Raw genomic sequence first — 22,518 nt, 5'->3', positions numbered from 1 at the left:
TATTAATATTAATAATGTTTAATTTATATATAAAATATTAATATTTTAAATTTTATAAATAATTTATTCTTTTTATTCTATTTTTTCCCTTTTTCTTTTTCTATGGGCCGGTCTCCGGAAAGGTGACCGGTGTAACAAAACGCTGATCTGGCGCACCATGTGGCCGAATCTGGCCACTACGGCGCCAGATCGGCGCTTCCCCGCGGCTGGATTTGACCGTGGAGTGCCAGATCCAACCGTGGGATCTGGTCGGAAAGCACCAGATCCGGTGCTTCCCGCTGCCAGATCTGGCCGTTGAGTGCTAGATTTGGCTGAATCTCCGTTTGAATCTTGTCCGACCATATTCGGTCATAAAATTATCGTCGCAGCCGCTTCCGTAGCCGTCGCCGTCGCTTCCGCTGCCGTCGCCGTCGCCACTAACATCATCTCCGGCGTTGATGCCACTTAGAGAGAGAATAAGAGAGGAAAGAACATGAGAAGAGAGAGAAAGAAGAAGGGAAAATGAGAAATATATATATATAGGTCTAGGGTTGTAATATTTTTAAATGATAAGGGGCATTTTAGTCTTATCATAATTCAAAGCTATTCCCATGGTCACGGAATAGCAAAAACCATGAGAAACCTCGGGTTTAACTATACCTGAGTTTTACCCCTTTTGAGAGAATAGCTATTACTAGGTAATAGCTATTCTTTGTGATATTGTCATACCAAACGTAGGTAAGCTATTCCCTGTACCAAACGTGCAGTAAGAAAAAGGATGTAAATACATACCTTAATGCCATTTCCTAATACTTTCAGTTATCCAATCGTCTGTTTCCAACAAAATATATAATGGTTGATTCATCGATATAGGGATGAGTAGAAGAAATGTACCAAATTTACGTAACAAATAACCATTTCCACACATGGAATTACGAGCAAAAACAAAAAATAATAAATTAATAAATAAGGAAAGAAATATTACTAGAACATTATAAGTCTTTTTTTTTTGATAAAAAATTATAAAAACATAATAAGAGAAAATTATCATGAAAACGTTAGGAACTATTGGACAGAAATTTTGGAGCAACTTTCATAATTTAAGTCCCATTAAACAATTAAAAGGTTCTTACCTCTCTTAATTACAATAGGACTGAAGAAAACAGAGGCGGAGCCTCCAAAAATTTTAAAATTTTTTTCATATCATATAAAATTTTAAATTGTTTTTTAAAATTTTTTTAATGGCTCTCTTAAATAATTTTTTATTTAATAATTAATACAAATTAATAAAGAATAACAATATGATCCCACATACCTCACTCAATTTTAAAGTTTGTTTAATTTATATTATTATTGTTATTTATATTTATTTTTGATATTTTTATTTTATTTACTTATATGTTCTAAGTCTCTATAGATTTTCTTCCACAAATTTCTACAAACCATCAAGCATATTCTTTTTCTTTTTTTTTTTTTGTTATGTCATATGCGGGTTTTATTTTTAACTTGTTATGTCTTTCTTTTTTTATGTGAATTTTATTTTATATAATTTTAATATTTAAAAATTAATAAATTATTATGTAGTTTTCAAATATAACTTGTAGTGTCGCATTGCTACATAAAATTTCATCAAGGTATTATTTTTTTATCAATGCTAATTATGTCAAAGAAAATTAACTTGAGTATATCTTTTTTATGTGTTTTACATTTTATATTTAGTTGAAAGTAAATTATCTTGAATGTATAGTTTTTAAACAATCCAGATTAAATAAAAAAAAATTATAAACTTGTATATCGTATTTAACTATTTATATTTTATGCATTATAGTTTTATATTTAGTATTATAAGTTTAAATAGAATTCAAATAAGAATATTGAATACTGACGGCATTAATTTTTTTTTTAGATTTGATTAAAGTATGAGTAAGTTGAAAATAATTGACAAATTCTTGAAAAAAAAAGATGCACATCATCCAAATGATTCTCTAATAGTTGAGCCACCAAGCCTCAATGCTTCAACTCATGAATAAGACCAATGTCAATCAAAATGTTTAAAACTCAATTTTAAAGAAATTGACATTTTTCAATACGTAATCAATAATTGATAAATTTAAATCTAAAAAACATAATTAAGCATAACTTTCCTAAAAGACTATTGTAAGTCTTTCTTTTCTAAATTTCTATGTTATACAAAATTATTTTTTATTATCAATCTTTTGATTGTTGGTTAAATTTAACATATTAGTTCTTTTTAAATTTTTAATCCTTATTTCACTGTCATCAACCCTCCAATGAAAGTTGACTAACTTTGCCCCTAGAAATTAGTATAAATTGTGAAAAGAAGAAAGGTAAAATTTGGTGGTGTGAACAGTATTTGGAACCCTTTCTCCAAGTTTTTCTATAATATTTGAAGAGTAAGGTAAAAACCTTGGAACATAAGCAAGGAGAGTAACAGGTTGAAGGCTATTGATCACAAGAAAGCTAAATTGGTTAGCTTGTAAATTAGTATAGATAAAAAGGTGCAATAGTCATTTTTTAAAAAAAAATTAAGGTAAAATATCTTAATTTTTTAAAATTTTAATCATAATTTTATACGAGCTCATTAGTATTTGAAATGGATAGTTCGCCCAAACGTGTAAACATTACACTGATAGTCCACCCTGTGACTAGATCTAGCTGTTGAATGCCAGATCCTGCTAGATCTCTCCAAGGGGAGTGCTAGATCGACGCTTTTTATCTCGTGCTCCCTTTGGAGAGATCCAACAGGAGCTGAATCTGACACTTCGACCACAAGAATGCCAAGGGTAGGAAGGAGAGATTTTTTTTTTTGAATAGGAGAGAAAAAATTTTAAAAATGAAAGTTTATAGTTTATGTAGTGTGGTAATTTTTAAAATTAATGAAGGGTAAAATTATTTGAGAAATATTGCCACATCATTAAACTAATGAAAACATTAATGGTTGACAATCAGTTGAACTTATGTGTCTTGCAAAAAATATTCTATTAGGACAAACTGTCTATTTAAAGTACTAATAGGTCTGTATGAAATTATAGTTAAAACTTAAAAGAGTTGGGATATTTTACTCTAAAAATTATGACTTAGTTTCATTTGCCGCCCAATTTCAACGGATTACATTTGAAGGGTGCTTAGAGTCATGATTTCATCCACTTTCTACTCTTATCTACATTTCCATCATACCCAAAAAGGAAAAAGCTCTTTTCTCTCTTTTTTCCTTTACACACCTTTTTTAAACATGAGCATTTTATTGGTTTAATTTTAAATTTTAAAAATTAAATTAATTAAATTCTCTTGCAAAGGGGAGTGGGGCTAGTAGGGGCCCTACCCCTCAACAATTTTAAATTTTTTATAACTTAGCTTTATTTTTTCGAAATCTTATAATTTCGCCCCTACAAAATTTTTAAAATTTTTCTAACGTATTTTTATTTTTTAAAAATTTTATAATTTTGTCCCTATAATAATTTTTTATTTAGTGAGATTTCTATAGCAATTAGTCAACAATTAATTTGAATAAGACTAAAATAAAACTTATTGCAATAAAATTATTTTTAAATCCCACTTATCCAAAACGTCACAACCATCATCTCTTATTCTCTTTCCTTTTTACCAAATACTATTTTATTTTTAATATTTTTAACTTTAAATTTTTTTCGTTATTTAATAATTTCTACTTGGTGATTTTAATTTAGAATTTACCGTCTTAACCATTTTTTGTTGAAAGCAACAAAATAAGGATTTGATTAAGCACCTAAGGTTAGTTATTACTTATTTATTTAGGGATTTGTTGATTCCTTTCCTACAAGTTCTTTGTGTTTTTTTCTTAGATTTTTGTAAACAATTAAGTTTTTTATTTGAGATTGTTTCCTCATTGAATTATTTATTAATATTGTATTTAATTTTGTGACTAATTTTAGGGAATTGCTTCCCGTTGAATTGTTTATTGATAGCTTTCAATATTTTTTAAGAGATTACTTTCCATTGATATTTTTGTTATTATATTTATTAATTTTTGTTTGTTATTAAGTCTATTTAGAAATTAGGATTATTGTCATTATTAAATTATTTATGATTATACTAGTTAATTCTTTTAAGTAAATTATTAAGATTGATTTCTTTGAATAATTTTCAGAATTTATTTGCATAATTTTCATGTCAATTTTTGCCATCTAAGTTGGTTTATATTTTTGTCAAATATTGAACTTCTAGTATGACTATTTTATAGACTTTATTTTTGACTCTTCACCCCAAAACATGAAATCCTAACTCCACCACTGCCTCCAACGTCCATCAAATAATGAATAAATCCAACATAACATTTCAACACAACAAACTATACAAGCCGACTTAAACTAAATAAGTTTTCAAGTGTCAACACTCAACATCCTACAAACCAACTTAAAGAAAATAAATTCAAGTAATGTAATGTTTATTTTTTAAAAATATTAATAATATTAGTATAAAAATATAATATAAACATATATTATTAATGATCACATTTTTAATCAATGTAATTATAAATTTTGAATACAAAAATCGATCAAAATAATGAAATGAATCATCTATCTTAACTGATTAATTTCAAAATAAAAAAAATCCCACAGAATTCAAAAGATTTTAATTAATATTGGATTTACACTGATTAATAGCCACCCTATTGTTTCCATTTTTCTTTCCTAACAAAGATATCGTTAAACTTTTAAACAGATAAGCAAGTGGGACAATTTCGAAAATAATTTTCGAAAAGGACAAGCATGTTGTTAGTTCTTACTTTTTGTAAACATATATTGGAATTTCAGAACCGCAAATGATAGCACTTTTTTATGACATTTGTACAAGGTGATCATTCCCAAAATCCAAGGTTATAATAAATCATCTTGTTGCCTAATTCATAATCGTGTTTAATTAGTAATTTATAATGTTACATATTACTGGTAGTTTGTCAAAGATATGAAAAATATATTATTCATATTTTTTATTTCAATAGCTTCATTGTATCATACCAAGGAAATTATGCTTAAGAAAAAAAAAACCTAGGAAATAATACATTAATATTTTAAAAATTGTTATCTGAATGGAAACATTTGAAAGTACTAGGTTTTCAGTACTTAAATCTGGTTATTTTGATATTTTAGATAAAATATTATTTGAATTTCAGGTGGTACCATAAGTTTATGAGTTAATTCTTTTTTGTATATGTGAGCGTGCAATATAGAAAAATGAGAATTCAAATCTTAAATTTTTTTAATAAAATATAATTAATGCTAAAGTCTTAGTTGTTAGATAATAAAGTCTAGTAATTAAGTAACAATTGTTAAGTAAAATCATATTAAACTAGATGATTACCCACGCTACACAACGAGTTTACATGTACAAATTATATTTGTCAGCAAACATATAAAAAGTAGGTTAAAATAGCCAAACACCTTTACGTTTTGATGAAAATTATACGAAAATTCATTAATTTTCAAAGTGGATACTCTACCTCAAAAAATATTTGCGTTAGATACAAAAATCTTGTCGTTAAACAATAATCAATATTTTTATTAGTTTGATGACATGATAATATTTTAAAAATAATTTTATTTTTTATTAATTTTAAAAATTACTATTAAATAAATTATAATTTTTATTTTTTAAAAAAATTTCGATCATCCGCGTCTAGAGATCAGACTCTCTAAGGGAGCATCGGTGCTTCCTTGCGGAGCCCGATTAAAGCTCCCGGGGAGCACTAGATTCTATGCTCCCTTAGGAGCTCCAGTGGTCCTCTGGTACTTCCTTGGGGAGCCCGATTTGGGGCTCTTTTGGGATGCCCAATTTGAGACTCCCTTGGAGAGCCTGATCGATGCTTCCAAGGGTTCTGGTGCTCCCTTAGGGAGCTTTATTTAGGGTTCCCTTGGGAGCCCCAGTGTTCTCAAAGAGCACCGACTAATGCTTATAGGGGAGCACTTGGTAGAGATGGGTTGTTGACTAATGAAAGGGATGTCGTTGGCCGACTTGAGAGAAAGAAAACAATGAAAAAAAAAGAAGAAGATATTTTAGATATTTCATATTAAATATTGACGGAGTATCTATTTTGAAAATTAATAAATTTTTATGTAATTTTAATCAAAAATTAAGGAAATTTGAATGTTTTATTCTAAAAATTATCATAATGAACCGAATTTTGTGTAAAAAATAAATGGAACATAATCAACATTTTAGTAGCTAAAAGTGAATCATCATACAAAAAAATATATCTGAGAGAAGTGTTTGTACGTTACATAGCACATGACAAAAAAAGAACTGGTAGCATTTGCTGAAGTTTTTGAAAAATATTTTAGTTCTCAACAGCCAGCAATTGCAAACAACAACATCAGAAACATACCCCTCATACGAACATTGCCAACAAATTATGGCACACAATTTTTAACAAAAATTGAACTACAGCATCACGTATATCTCCACAAAACTCAACTACTAGCAACAGGTCGATATATTTATCAATATTTTGTCTGTACATAGCCAGCTCTACAAGATAATGTGTATATCATCATTAGTGAAAATGGAAAGTTGGAGGAATTACTAAAAAAGAGAATAATCAATGTAAAAACTTTTCAAAGGTGTTTAAAAATCTACACATTCACAAAAATGTCTCACTCAACAATAACGTTTTATGCTTTGCTCAATGACAAAATGAACAGTAAACCAAGTATAAAATATATCAATAGAAAAGTGGCAAAGCTCATTTTGCAAAATAAATAAGAAAAAGAAATTACATGCTACAAATCTAAAAGTATAAAAACAAATAGAATACAGAAGACAAACAATAATCAATCCAATAATCATCATGTGCCATAATTTACAATAATCAAGTCCAATAGCGAACAAAAAGAACAAATCATGTTGAGCACACATAAAAAAGCATCAAGAAAGAACAATACATCCATGATAAGGAACAACAATAGATAACCAAAGTTTTAGGTCATATTACTAAAAGCACTTACCTTAACAAAAACTAAACTGATAATATTGACGTCAGATAGTCAAGTCTGCTTAGTCTTTCGTTAGCTAAAACATCATGAAATTTTTTTTTCAGTATCATAGCATAAAATTGGATGACTACCAACAATCATAAATGAATAGCAGTGGTTGAAATTTAATATTGAACTACCTCATCTTGAGTTTTTTGTTGGTAGACTCTTCTGGGAAGAGATGGTTCTGAATTTACGTTGCTGCAAGGTAAAGAGGACATTCTTGTACAGTAATTGCTCTATCATCATCATCTAACCTTTTTTGTTGGATCATTGATAGATGACTATTTCAAATTCAATGGCAACTTGGGCGGATCATCAATATTTCTACAATTTAGAACTCTGAATGACAATTCTCCACTCTCCAATGATTTGGTAACCAAAACGACAGTGAAAAACTTTTGCTGATCATTTAACTTTGAGCTAGATAGGTTGAGGAAGAATGTATCCGTCTAACTGGTTCAGCAAAGCTAGGTTGGTGATTCATGCACCGACCACTTTTTCTCCGTTATCACAAAAAACCACAAATGTCGTACTGCCAATGTTGTCTTCTACAATGATAATTAATTTGTAACTAATGAAACAAAGAAAAATAAACATTTGATTAAATGTAGGAAACCACATTTTAAAGATTTTTTTATTTGTTATTATGCTTTATTATAGTTGTTTATACCATAGATGTGGTGTCTGCTCTCCATGCTTTGAATTTAGAAACCAGAAACTGTCTCTTATCTGTTGCAATGCCTTCATACATATTTTGCAGCCTATGTAATGCCACCCTCTTGTACAATCAAAGTCTTTGATATGGACAACACGGGTAAAAGAATTTCCTTATCAAAAAATATTTTGAAATAACATAGTAAGCATTGGAAAGAAAAGTAATATAATTAATGTTGGTCTTTAGAAAAATAATACAATTAGTGACTAAAAGAATATTAAGTCATTTTTTATCCTCTAATCAGTTTAGTTTTTAAAACAATAAATAGATCTTGACTAAGACAGGGTTTTTTATTTAGCTAAATTTCTCTCATCTAAAACATTAACAGATATTTTAAGTTCAAAGTCTTGATTTTCATACATTCATTTATTTCGGCAGCACATAAACACAGCATTGGAAGAATTAATGATACAAACCACATTAGCTGAATTATTCTCCACACTTGTAGCAGGGAACACAAGAGACCAGAAAACCAAAAAAACAACAACCACAGAGAATAATGAAGAACACAAAGGCCAAAACGAGAAAAACCAAAGCAAAACACAAAGGACTAGGAAGAGCAAGCCAAAACACTAACAGGAATTAATTTTGTGATTATTTCATAGTTTGTGCCACTTGATATTTAATGCTTAATTTTAAATTAGTTATTGTTTTAGATTTTTTTATTAGTATTTACTTATTTTTTTTATTTATTTAATGTCATGTATATTGCATTTTCACAAATTAATTATTTACTATATATTTGAATTATTATTTTTTTATTATTTTTTATCTATTGTTATTTATTTATTATAATATTTTTTTATATAGTCAAATTCTTTATTTGTTAAAAATTTCGGGATCTTGAAATCGAGGCCCTCCCATCGTACTAGTGGAGCTTTGATTCAGATTCCGAACCTAGAGAATATGGGCCCGAGATTGCGACCTCTAGTATCTCGACCAATTATCCCATCATCGGTATTAAATTAAACTATTATTTTATTAATGATTCTTTATCTTATCCTATTTTCGTTCTCTCCTCATTCGTATTCCTTTCTCTATTTCATATAAAGCTATATTATTATTTATTATTATTATTTTTTATTCATTATTTATTATTATAATTTTTATGACTCACAAAGTATTTAAATTTATTTCTTTTACCACTAAAATTCACTCTTATATTTGTTGTTTGCATTGATTCTTATGTTTTTAAATATTATTTATTTATTTATTTATTTTAAGACTTTCAAACATTATACTAAATGATTTAGCTAACCCATATTCAGTCCAATCATCACAAAACACAAAAAGCCCATAAGGGAATAAGTGAAAATTTTTACCTGACTTGGGCTCAGATGCTGACCAAAGTACAATAGGACAGCCCACTGGACCCTTCCCAAATGCATTGTTGGAGGCCCAAAAGAGTATTCTTCTTCCTTTGAAACGACACCGTTTCAACTTCTTTATGGCACCCAAAAATCGATTAGCAAAACGGCACCGTTTTGCCCACTGCCCTTTAAGCTTCTCCTTCTTTTCTCTTTCACTTCCTCTCTCTAGTAGCACCAGTTCTCTCCCATCTCTCTACAAAATATCCCCTTCTTCCTTCTCTTCGTCGGAGCTAGCTTGAGGAGTTCTTCTCCTCTCCTTTCTCCTTCCTTTCACCGGCGGTGAGCCCAAAGCTTATTTTCCTCATAACCGGCGGTGAAATCTTTCTCTCTTTTTCACTGCCCACCGGTCTCTCTCTCTCTCTCTCNGGTCTTCTCTCTCTCTCTCTCTCTCTCTCTCTCTCTCTCTCTTTCTCGTTGTCCGAATTAGGTTTTGCTCCCCTGGCCGGCGCTACTCGTTTTCACTACCGTCGTTGGCTACCGAAGCCTTTTCCACTTCCATCGCCCAAATTTGGCTTTGCTTTCCTTGCCGGTGTCGCTCGAACCAAATCTCCTATTTCTACTTCTTCCTTTCACCGGTGGCGAGCCCAAAGCTTCAGCTTTCTCTCTCTCTCAAAATCGACAGCAGCAAGACCCAAATCCTATCCCTAAACCGGCAGTAGCAAGGCCCAAATCCTACCAGTGTCGTCTACCCGAAACCCCTCCAAAAAAAATCAAAATCCACCTTAAAACAAACAAACTAAAAATAATCCAAAGAAAATAAAAAGAACACAGCACTCATCCTTCATCCATTGTGTATTTTTTATCTATTTTCTATATTTTTTTTATTGAGAATTTGTGGGTTGTTGTGGCTGCTAGAAAACTAGGATTTTTTAGGGTTTGAATGCTGGTTTTTTGATTCTCGGTTGTGGCTCCCGAATGCTCTAGATCCCCCCACTATACTCGAAATTTTTTGGCTTATGTAGGGGTGTCTTCCCACTACTTTGCTAGACGCGATTTTTTCGCGTCTGGTACTGTAGTGGTGGTGGTATAGGTACTGGCAAGGTGCGTCCGCACCCTGCCAGTCGTACCTTTTTTTTCATTTTTCTTTATTTTTATTTATTATATTTTTTTGTCATATTTATTTATTTTTTTGTTTTGATGATGATTTTTTTAATTAATAAAATTACAATTTTTATAGTGTCTACAACTGCCCCTTTTTGCGCATTTCGAAAATTTGAAATAGTGCAAAGATGTAGACACTGTTTTGATGATATTTATTATTATTATTATTATTATTTTAAATAAACATCTTCAAAATTGAGGCAACGAAACTTGAAAAATGAACTCCTCAAAGCTGAGGCACTGAAACTTTAAAAATGAACTCCTCAAAATTGAGGTAATGAAACTTGAAAAATGAACTCCTCAAAACTGAGGCACCGAAACTTTAAAAATAAATTCCTCAAAATTGAGGCAATGAAACTTTAAAAATAAAACTCCCCAAAGCTGAGACAATGAGACTTTTAAAATGAACTCCTCAAAACTGAGCCAACGAGACTTAAAAAAAAAAAAGAACTCCTCAATGCTGAGGCAACAAGACTTTTAAAATTGAACTCCTCAAAATTGAGGCAATGAAACTTTTAAAAATGATCTCCCCAAAACTAAGGTAATAAAACTTTTTTTTTTGGTGTGTTTTAGAGCCTTCTCTTTGATCAATGGGGAATGAACTGATCACGCTTTCGATCTCTCGTCTTCCCCAAATCATTGCTCACAATTGTTTTCTTCCTCTATCATATGCATGGTTCAATCATTCTTCACATTTTCACTGTTCTCCATTCTGTTGCTATTTCCATTTCTTTCTCTTTTTTCTTAGTCTTTTCTCTTTCCTTTTTCACATTACCATACTCCATTTCATTCCCGATCAATTATGATCATTTTTCAAAATACTGCAAACATTTCTTTACTTTATCATGCTCTTTATTAAATATCATTCCAATTTTATGACAAATGCAATGCAATGTAATCATATATCCTCTCTTGGCAGAATGAAAATGATGACCATGTAGGGAGCAGAAAGGCTATTTAGAGAAAGGGAAGTTTCTACAATCAGGCATAATGACAAGGAACAGGGGAAAACCAATTAATACAAAAGGGATACAGTTCTTGCTTAATGACTATTTCGATAGATATTGACAGTAGTCTTGAAATTTTATCCCGAAACAAGCACAATCGTCAGCTCCTTTGTCTTTTGTCTGAACATCTCTAATCATGATTTTCACCCTTTTTGTGTTAAGCCCTTGTAGTACTTGGACCTCATTCGTGTCTAGATTGCCCTTTCGGGTTTTTGCCCTAAACACATCTCCCAGATTCAAGTCACCTTTTCAGGTTTTCAATTTTTTTTTAATTCTTTAATTCATTTTTTTTACGCAAAATATTTCTTGACAGCATCAGCATTCACTGGGTTAGAAAGCTCCATTCCGTCCATCTCTGCCAAAATTAGTGCTCCTCCTGAAAAAGCTTTCTTCACCACAAATGGTCCTTCCCAATTCGGCGTCCATTTCCCACAAGGATCTTGCTGGTTTGAGAGAATTCTTTTCAAAACTAACTCTCCCTCTTGGAACTGACGAGGATGTACCTTCTTGCCATATGCCCTCATCATTCTCTTTTGATATAATTGCCCATGGCAAAGTGCCGTCAACCTTTTTTCTTCTATGAGATTCAATTGCTCATAACGAGTGTTAATCCATTCGGCTTCTTCCAACTGTCCTTCTTTAAGGACCCTTAGGGAAGGGATTTCTACTTCAATTGGCAAAACTGCTTCCATCCCGTATACCAAAGAGAACGACGTAGCTTCTGTGGAAGTTTGGACTGTTGTGCGATAAGCATGCAAAGCAAATGGTAACTTCTCATGCCAATCTTTGTATACATCTGTCATCTTTTCAATTATCCTTTTGATGTTCTTGTTGCCTGCTTCTACCGCTCCATTCATCTTTGGGCGATAAGTCGCTGAATTATGGTGTTTGATTCTGAACTTGGCACAGACCTCTTTCATCATCAAACCATTGAGGTTACTAGCGTTATCTATGATGATCCTTTCCGGGAGACCATAGCGGCATATTATTTCTTTTTGGATGAACTTACATACCACCTTTTGAGTCACATTGGCATAAGATGCTGCTTCTACCCACTTAGTGAAGTAGTCAATTGCCACCAGAATAAATCGATGCCCATTTGATGCCTTTGGAGCTATTAATCCAATCACATCCATGCCCCATATTGAGAATGGCCATGGTGATGTCAGTACATGCAGTGAATTTGCAGGAGTGTGGATTATGTCTACGTATATCTGACACTTGTGACACTTTCGAGCGAAATCTATACAATTCGTTTCCAACGTGAGCTAGTAATACCCTACTCTTATGACCTGTCTTGCCAACATATGCCCACTTGCATGTGCCCCACAAATTCTTTCGTGGACTTCCTCAACTTTTCTCTGGGCTTCGACTGAATCCACACATCTTAGAAGCACTTGATCCCTACTTCTCTTGTATAAGATGTCCCCATCCAAGAAGTAATTCATTGCCAACCTTCTAATGGTTTTCTTATCATTTTCTGAGCTTTGTTCCGAATACTGCTGAAACTTGAGATAATGCACAATATCATGGTACCACAGTTTCCCGTCTACTTTTTTCTCTACACCAGAGCAGTGTGTAGGGCCCTCTCGAAGATTAATCATAATGGGTTAAATCTTGACATCGGTACCAACTTTGAACATTGCTGCCAACGTGGCTAATGCATCTGTCATTTGGTTCTCCTCTCGGGGCAAATGGGTAAAGCGAATCTTATCAAAATTCTCAATTAGCTTTGAAAAATACTTATGGTACCGGATTAACTTCGAGTCATGTGTCTCCCATTCTCCTCGCAACTGATAAATGACCAAAGCAGAATCCCCATACACTTTCAAAACGTGAATTTTCCTCTCGATTGCTACCTGAAGACCCATGACACAAGCTTCATATTCGGCCACATTATTAGTGCAATAGAAGTTGAGTTTAGCTATGACAGGATAATGATCTCCTTCTAGTGACACTAACACGACCCTTATGCCATGCCCCAAGGCATTCGAAGCTCCGTCGAAAAACATCTTCCAATTCTCTTTCTCCTCTGATTCCTCCTCGTTTGTTTGACAAATCGACATCAGGTCCTTATTTGGGAACTCAAACTCCATTGGTTTATAATCCTCATCCACCCTTTCTACCAGAAAATCTGCGATTACACTTCCTTTGATAGTCTTTTAGAACACATATACAATATCATATTCAGATAACAACATTTGCCATCTTACCACTCTACTTGATAAGGATGGTTTCTCGAAGATGTATTTAATAGGATCCAACTTCGCAATGAGCCAAGTGGTATGATATAGCATGTACTGCTTGAGTCGATGTGTCGTCCATGCTAAAGCACAACACATTTTTTCCAACGAGGAATACTTGGACTCGTACTCAGTGAACTTTTTACTCAAGTAGTAAATTGCTCTTTCTTTCTTACCAGTTTCATCATGCTGTCCCAACACACATCCCATGGATCCTTCATTTACTGTTAGGTACAAAATGAGGGGTCTTCCGGCCACAAGTGGTATCAACACTGGCGGACTCAACAGATATTCTTTAACCTTGTCAAAAGCAACTTGGCATTCCTCGTTCCATGCCCCAGGATTGTGTTTGCGAAGGAGCTTGAAGATTGGGTCACATTTAAGTGTGAGTTATGATATGAACCAGGATATATAATTCAACCTTCCCAAGAATCCTCTAACTTTTTTTTGTGTTTTGGGAGGAGGCAAATCACGGATTGCTTGAACCTTATCCGAGTCAACTTCTATTCCTCTTTCACTAACGACGAAACCAAGTAACTTCACTAAAGTGACTCCAAAAGTGCCTTTTACCAGATTTAATCTGAGCGAAAACTTCCGTAACCTCTTAAATAACCTTTCAAGATTGGTCGCATGGTCCTCTATTTTGCGAGCTTTTACAATCATATCATCCACATACACCTCAACCTCTCTGTGCATCATGTCATGAAAAAAAGTCACCATGGCTCGTTGATAAGTTGCCCCAACATTCTTCAAACCAAATGGCATTACCTTATAACAAAAGGTTCCCCCACATAGTTATGAAGGTAGTTTTTTCTTTGTTCTCTAGTGCCATCTTAATTTGGTTATACCCTAAAAAACCATCCATAAAGGAAAACATGGAATGGCGAGCAATATTGTCAACGACGGTGTCGATGTGGGGCAAAAGAAAATTATCTTTTGGGCTAGCTCTATTCAGATCTCGATAGTCCACACATATTCTTACTTTCCCATCTTTCTTAGGCACTGGGACAATATTTGCAACACATTCGGTGTACTTAGCTACTTCCAAGAATCTTGCATCGAATTGCTTTTTCACCTCTTTCTTAATTTTCAATAGCATTTCAGGTTTCATTCTTCTCAACTTTTGCTTAATTGGTTTGCATTCGGGTTTCAAAGGTAGTTTATGGGCTACAATGTCTGTAATGAGACCTGACATATCTTGATAGGACCATGCAAACACATCTACATATTCATGGAGTAGCCTTATTAGTTTTTCTTTTTCAATTAGCACCAAAGTCGTACCAATTCTAACTTCTTTCTTATTTTCTTCGTTTCCCAAATTAATCGTTTCAAGTGTCTCTTGATGTGGGACAATTTGTCTCCCCTCCTGTTCTACTAGTCTTAACAAGTCCGGAGTTAAATCATAATCCTCCACGTTTTCTGTATCGTCAAGTTCACTGACACTTGTACCTTTTTTAAAATTAACCTCAAAACCATCGTCATTATCATCTTCGCATTCATTATTTGGAATATTGGAAGGTAAAGGGAATTGAAAGATGTAGAGCTATTGTATAGATAAACAGTTAAAATAAAGGGATGAGATAACAAGAGTGAAAATGGTGAATTATGGGAGGAGATATGAGAAATGCACTACGCATGTCAATTTATTAGAATGATAAATGATAAAAAGCCCGATACATAAAATTTTCAATGCTCTTGAGCAAAAGTACGGATATTTAGTTTGTATTACTTTGAAATTAAATCACAAGTGACTGGTAAACTCATAGTTGTCCAGCTGCTTAACTTCAACTCTGGTGGCCTGAGGTATGTAGTAGGAATCCCATCCATATTTCGTGGCTGCTCTTTACTTTCCTCCATTGCACATATTGATAAATCAGAAAAGGCTTCCCCTAAAGCTGACACTAATTCTCGGCTCCCAACAGTGAGTGATTCAGGAAAGATGCAGCCTTCAAATCGAAATGACTCGTAGAGATGAGGATATGTCATTCCATGGTTTTCTTACTCATGCCCCTTAAAATGAGCCAACCTTTCCCTTTTTCTTTTGCCTATCATTTTTTCTTTTTCCTTCTTAGTTGGCTTATACCCCAGGCCAAAGCTTTCTTCATTTTTAGTAGCACGTATGGGCCTTCTAATGCCTTGCAGTTCTCTTCCCAGTCCTGCCCTCGCTCGGTATCTTTTCCCTACTATCTGATTAACAGCCATCTTGGTGGTTTTGGAAAGTCTCGAAATGGGTGGTGTGGTTCCTTCTCCAACGTATGTGGTGTTGACGAACTCGAAGGATCGGAAGGAACATTTAGGCACTTCTTTCGTCGCTTCCACGTAAGGAGTATCCGCTGGCTTGCTTATGAGTAAGTCTTCTTCCCCGTTAACACATACAGTCTTCCCATCCACGACGAACTTGACCTTTTGGTGAAGTGGTGAAGGTATAGCCCCAGCCATGTGGATCCAAGGTCTTCCCAATAAATAATTATAAGAATGAGCGATATCCATGACTTGAAACTCAATGGTAAAGGTACAAGCATTGATTTTTACCGGTATCTCAATGTCCCCTACTACTTCTCTTTTTGTCCCATCAAAGGCTCTCACGATCATCTGGCTCTTTCTCATGTAGGACATGTTGATGGGTAAACAGGCCAAGGTCCTCATGGGCATCACATTTAAGGCTGATCCGTTATCAAGCAACACTTTTGCGACGGTACAACCTTTACACTTGGTTGTGATATCCAAGGATTTGTAGTTTCCTCTACCTCCAGAAGAGATTTCTTCATCGTTAAAGGATATTATGTTACCCACTGAAATGTTCCCAATGATGTAGTCCAAATTTTCAACTGAAATGTCGTGATCCACATATGCTTAGTTCAGAATCTTCATCAAAGAATTCCTATGTGGTTCTGAGCTGAGGAGCAATGATAGCAGTGAAATACGAGCAGGCAACCTATTCAATTGCTCAACTACATTGTACTCACTGTGTTTGATGAACTTGAGGAACTCTGCAGCTTCTTTTTCCGTCATCGGTCCCTTTGGGCCATCTGTCAATTCTTGAGATTGTACTTTTTCTTCTATCAGATTTTACTCTTTTTCTTTTCCCTTCTCCTTCTTGAGATCTCCAATGCTTTCGGATGTATAGCAACGTCTGTTGCGGGTAATCCCTCCAACACCAGTTATATTTGCAGCATCATCTTGAGATTTAACCATCTATTTTCCCGTATTCGAAACTTGTACATTGCAATTATAGTTTCACGGGACAACTTTATCATCTTTGTAGGGGAAAGGTTTAGGGACTTCGATGGTCATTTTGGCATGGGTTCTGTCTTCCACAGACCCTTCTCTTGGTTCATAGAAAATTATTAAAGGCTTTATCTTCACTGAGTGAGTGGAATCCTTGGATATCATGTTTACTGCTGGCTTTGAGGCTTCCATGTAGAATTCAATCCTTGATTCGTCCATCATCCTTTGCACTTCCTTTCGAAAAGAACTACAATCTCGAATTAAATGTCCAACACACCCTTTGTGATATAAGCAGTATGGTTCTTGGATATCTCTCGAGTCATTCACATTAGGACATTCCGGTTAAACCTCGAGCATATCGGCCTTTACCAAGGCTTCAAACACGTTCTCCATGGGGGTTTCCACTTCTCGAATGTTCATTTTAACATACACATCTCTTTCGATTGCATTTATTCCTACCCCAGCATGATTTGGCAAGGGGTTGTTGTTAACATTTTGTTCTGACTTTTTTTCGAAATTCAGGATTTCTACCTTGATCAACCCTTGCACCTTATGTTTGAATGCTGTACAATTCTCGATCGAGTGACCTTCGATTCCATAATGATAATCACAATGGGCGAAAGTGTCATACCATCTCGAGAATGGAGGTTTTAATGGCTCTATGTATAAAGGTGCCACCAGATGGTTTACAACTAACTAAGTGAAGAGTTTGCATATGGAATTGGGATTGGGTCAAATTGCATTTTCTCTTGCTTGTTTCGCCATCCTCTTGATTCAATGGCAGTATGGTTGTTTGAAGGTGTTGTTCGTTATGTGGTTGAAGTTGTAACGGGTGTAAAAGTAGGTGGGTGGATATTTGTGGGGTAAGGTGTCTGTTGGATGGGAGTATATAGGTACAGGTTAGGAAAGGCATTTGGCATGGGTGGGTATAGGTATGGGCTTTGTGGAGTGTTGTTCACAGCTGGGTAATAGGGGTATGGTGGATATGGTTGGTACGGGTTGTATATTTCTCCTTGGTGTTGTCCTGAAGTGATGGCTTGGGCTTCTCCTTCTTTCTTCTTAAAAGTTCCCCTTTTTTTCGTGTTTGTCGTATCACCTCATTTTATTTTTCCTTGCTTAATGGCAGTCTCTATCATCTCTCCTGAAATCACCATATCAGCAAAGTTCTTTGTGGCACTACCAACCAATCGTTCATAGTAAGGGACCCGCAAGGTGTTAATGAACATTACGGTGGTCTCTTTCTCAGTCAATGGTGGCTGAACTTGAGAGGCCACATTCTTCCATCTTTGAGCATATTTTTTGAAGCTTTCAGTGGGTTTTTTCTCCATGTTTTGTAAAGAAAGGCGATCCAGTGCCATATCTGTAACATGCTTATACTGAGCTACAAACGCCCGAGCAAGATCTTTCCACATGTGGATTCGATTACGGTCCAGTTGGACGTACCACTTTGCTGCAGCACTAGTGAGGCTATCTTGGAAGTAATGTATCAAGAGCTTGTCATCATGGGTATATGCAACCATCCTTCTACAGTACATGGTGATGTGTGTGACCGAACGCTTGGTTCCATCATACTTTTCAAAGTCTGGAACTTTGAATTTTGGGGGTATAACCACATCTGGAATAAGACAGAGTTCAATTGCATCCATAAAATAATACATTCTCATTCCTTCTATCATGCGTAGTCTCTCTTCAAAAAGGTTAAGTTTCTGGTGGGTATCAGGATTGTCCTTCGATTCAATGGATCCACACTTGAGCTTCTCTTGTTCCTTCGAATCGTCCAAGTCAGGGATGCCAGATGGGGTCTGAAAGACTTGCCCCTTCAATTGGCCTCTGTTGGGCATAAGTTGGTGGTGGCCCTGTAGGCACTGGCATCCCAAAGAACGGATATTGTCCTATCGACGACATGGGGATAGACGCATTCCTTACTGGTGGTGGTGTGAATCTTGGTGGTTATACGGGGTCTGTATTGGCTTCTGTCTATTGAACCCTTGTGACACACCAGAACTCCCCGCAACTTTCTTCCCTTTATCTGTCGATATCAACTCCAAAATCTTTGACAACTGACCCATGATCTCATCTTGCTTTTTTTTTTATCTTGTTCATTCTCTCCGAGTGTTCGTGCCCCATGATCTTAGAACGAGCTCTTGTGTTGTAACTGTGTAGGGTTTGTTTCTTTGGAATTTTGTTCTTTTATAGGCCAAATGGATAAGTTAGAATTTTATGTTAATGAATATATTCTCATTTGTTATTATTTATATGAATCATGTACTATGATGCAAGTGAAATGTGCTTGAAAAGAAAAGAAAAATAGGAAAAATATTGGCCATTCAACATTTACCATAAGAAAATCCACATCCATAGAACTGAAATATCCTATTACATCATTATCTAAAACCATTACATAACTATCAAAAGGAAAAGCCAACTTTGTCATATTGGTCCCTAACATCCTGAGGTGATCGATCAACTGCTCACCCAACTCATCCCTAGAAAGAATCTCTCGCCTGAGTTCTTCGGTCTTGTCTGCCATTACTCGCGCTTTAAATGCCATTTCTCTCATCTGTCTCAGTATCCATCGCATTTCAGCTTCTTTCCTTTGAAGGCCTTGTGTGCACGAATCATTTCTTTCCCTCATTTGGAAATACTCTTGCCTTACTGCTTCATACTGTGCCTTGTAGCCCTCCATGGTAGTTTCCAACAAGTCACAGTCATTTCTCAACTCTTGGATAATTTGTTCTTGTCTTCGTACCTCATGCTGCAAAGCATCGTTGGCACTTTAGAGTTCTTGCATCCTGGCTATCAGAGAAGAATTTGCCATGTTCACTTCCTCAAACTTGCTTTGCCACTCATCCCGCTCTTCCAAAGCCATCCGGACCTTTCTTGTCGTCTTTTTCTTCACTTCTTCTAGCTCATCCTCATGTCTCCGCTTCATATTCATCATCTCTTTTTCAAGTCTCTTTCTTGTCAACTCACTCTTTAGCAGAACATCTTTGAGGTTCTGGGTTTATGGGATGTTTTGATGGATTTTTCGGGGGGCATACCACATCTTTCACCCTTTGGTCGTGCCAAGTATGATATCCTGTGGTGACTTCATCGGTAAGCCTTCCCTGATCCACGAGGCAAGTTTTCTTTCAGTCTTGTGCAATTTTCTCAATTTTCTTTAGCGTTTTCGGCTCTCCAAATGTAAACTCTAACTGGTTGAGCTTGTGAGTCATGGGCACTTATTGCTCAGATCCGAACTGTCTCTGTACCATTATCGATGCATAGCTAATAGCTCCTCATGGTCCGATCAGCGACACCCACGGCTTGTCTCCGCATTTATACATCACTTGCATTCGCGGCATCTATGGAGCTCTCCAAGTTACTTCAACGCTCATTAACCTCCAGAGATTTGTGACCCACTCTTCTTTCCTCTTGCAGTAGGGCCATATACTTTCGCAGAACTCAAGGGTAGGGTAACTTGCAGACAGATAATGCTTCCGAAATTTGCTCTCTTTGCATTCGAAATGGCTTTTGACCCATATGGTTAAGAGTTGAGCACATCCGATGAATCGTCCCTCGCCTTTGCACTGACAGAAATTCAAGGATATGAAAGTTTCAGCTAAGGTGGATGGGGTCGGGTTAATGCTCCTTGTCACCTAATCGAAGAAGTCTATGACTGATACCTCCACATGACCTAGAACCTTCGGGAATACCACTAAGCTATAAATTGCCATAGCGAAAGCTAGGAGACCTTGTTCATCCTCCATGTGTTTTTTAATATATCCGTTCAAGAAACTCCATGGAAGGCATTCCGTGTCTCTTTTTTTCTTCAGGTGCTGATCTACTTTTACCGTAGTCATTCCTAGCAACTTGGCTAATTTTCGCCGGTGTCTTGTCTTTTAAGCCCTCCAATAAATCTTGTCAAGCTGCATGTGATCTATCCGGAGTAGAGAGGAGTACTCTTCTATGGTAGGAGTCATGCCCACCTTGTTATAGACAAAGCAGCGGTATGAAGGATCCCAAAACTGGACGATGGCTCGGAGCATCTGGTCATCAACTGGTACATATAGGAGCCATGCAATGTGTCCATACTTATTCTGAAAATTGTCTCGGTGAGCACGTTTCCACTGTTCCCAAATTCCTATAATCTTTGTGAAGTTATTCTACTGAAGGTCCAAGTGAACTCTCTCGGGTAAAGTTGGGATATGTCCTTGGGTCAAACAGTCTCTTTTTTCTTGTTGAATCTGCCCCATCTGTAACTCTATCTCATAGTCATTTCTGTATATGTTGAGTGGACCTGCTGATGACGATGCCATGGATATAACCGGGATCTCTTAGGTTGGATATTGTGTAGCCAATATTTCTCCTATATGCAAGTACGATGCATGCAAATGAACATGTAACATGCACATGACAAGCAAAATAAACTTAAGTTAGTATGGTAAAAAGAAAGAATGGAATGTTAAACATAATGAGAGAATAATAAGCAATATCATGGGTATTACTGTCTACTCCACAATACTTTATTTTCTCGTGGTAAAATTTAAAATAGAGGGAGTGGAAGAAATTCCTTCACATGTACCTATTTATAGGGTATACTCTCACGGGTATAGCCCTACCTAGGGTTAAGCTGCTCTCGGTATTCTATATGCTGAGCGGGGTTTATAAACAGAGCTAAGGTTCTCAAATCGTTCCTCACTATCGTCCACGCAGACTAGTAAGGCACCTCGGTCCTCACCCATTACAGGCTTCAAACGGATTTGGTTGGATTTGAGTGGGAGTCTTCACTAGCTCATGCGGAGGTTATCACCTCACGAGAGCGTAGCTACTAAACTCCATTCTCAAAAAGACATAACCCGAGTGGAGGGTTTATGCATGAATGCAAAATGTGCTCTGTGTGTGAAGGAAAACATCGAGTTCGGAGTAACATTCTCACATCCCTCTATCCTAAACCCTCAATATTATTAAAAGCAATAAAGTAATAAATGGGAAATAAACAAATGCACCAAACAAAATATGCAGAACAAATCATTAACACTAAGAAAGCATCAAATTACTTAAAGCCTTAGATAACCTATTATTATTTAATGGTTCGACTCTCAGAAGTCCCTAGTGGAGTCGTCAGCTGTTGTAACGTGTGAGTCCGGAAACCCGACCGCCAGACGCGAGTAAAAACTCTAAGAAACTAGGAGTCGCCACCAATCTTTTTTACTAAGTGCGATTGGCCACCTATTGACTCAATTCTAATCGACGAAACCTTAAATTAATTTTAAGTCTGCCGAAGAGAACCTTAAACTAGTTTACGATTTTCTAGATTTAGGCTGAAAGTACGGTTACGCCTAGGGAAGGATTAGCACTCCCGGGACGCTCGTTCCATGAACGGTACCATTTTTTAGATTATCCTATTAGGCTTTAATTTTTTAAGTTCACTATATTTCTTTAATTATTATTCTCTTATTTTATCTCATATTTAACCTAAAATGGAATGCAAACGTGAGGCAAGATGAAATGTATGGCGTGAGATAAGAAATGTTGGACAAATAACCTTTTATCGAGGACGTTTTTCTGAATCCGCCCATCATACTGGTGGGACCCGGGGTGTTCTCTCACCTAGGCAATTATCCGAGAAATTCACTTTCGCAAATTCAACGAATAAATTCTATCGTCAGGGTTATCATACGTTTTTCTTTAAAAATAATGTTTTTGTGCATAATGAACCTAATACGAGCAAAGGCTTTTTATCAAAGATGTTTCATGAGCCCTCCCATCATACTGGTGGGATCCGGAGATGCCTTTCACCTAGGAAATTTTTTGAGGAATACCCACCTTCGCAAGATCCTCGGAAGATCCCATCATCGGGGC

Source organism: Theobroma cacao, chromosome 2 (assembly GCF_000208745.1).
Source record: "Theobroma cacao cultivar B97-61/B2 chromosome 2, Criollo_cocoa_genome_V2, whole genome shotgun sequence".
Taxonomy (NCBI): Eukaryota; Viridiplantae; Streptophyta; class Magnoliopsida; order Malvales; family Malvaceae; genus Theobroma; species Theobroma cacao.
This window is presented reverse-complemented; position numbering follows the sequence as displayed.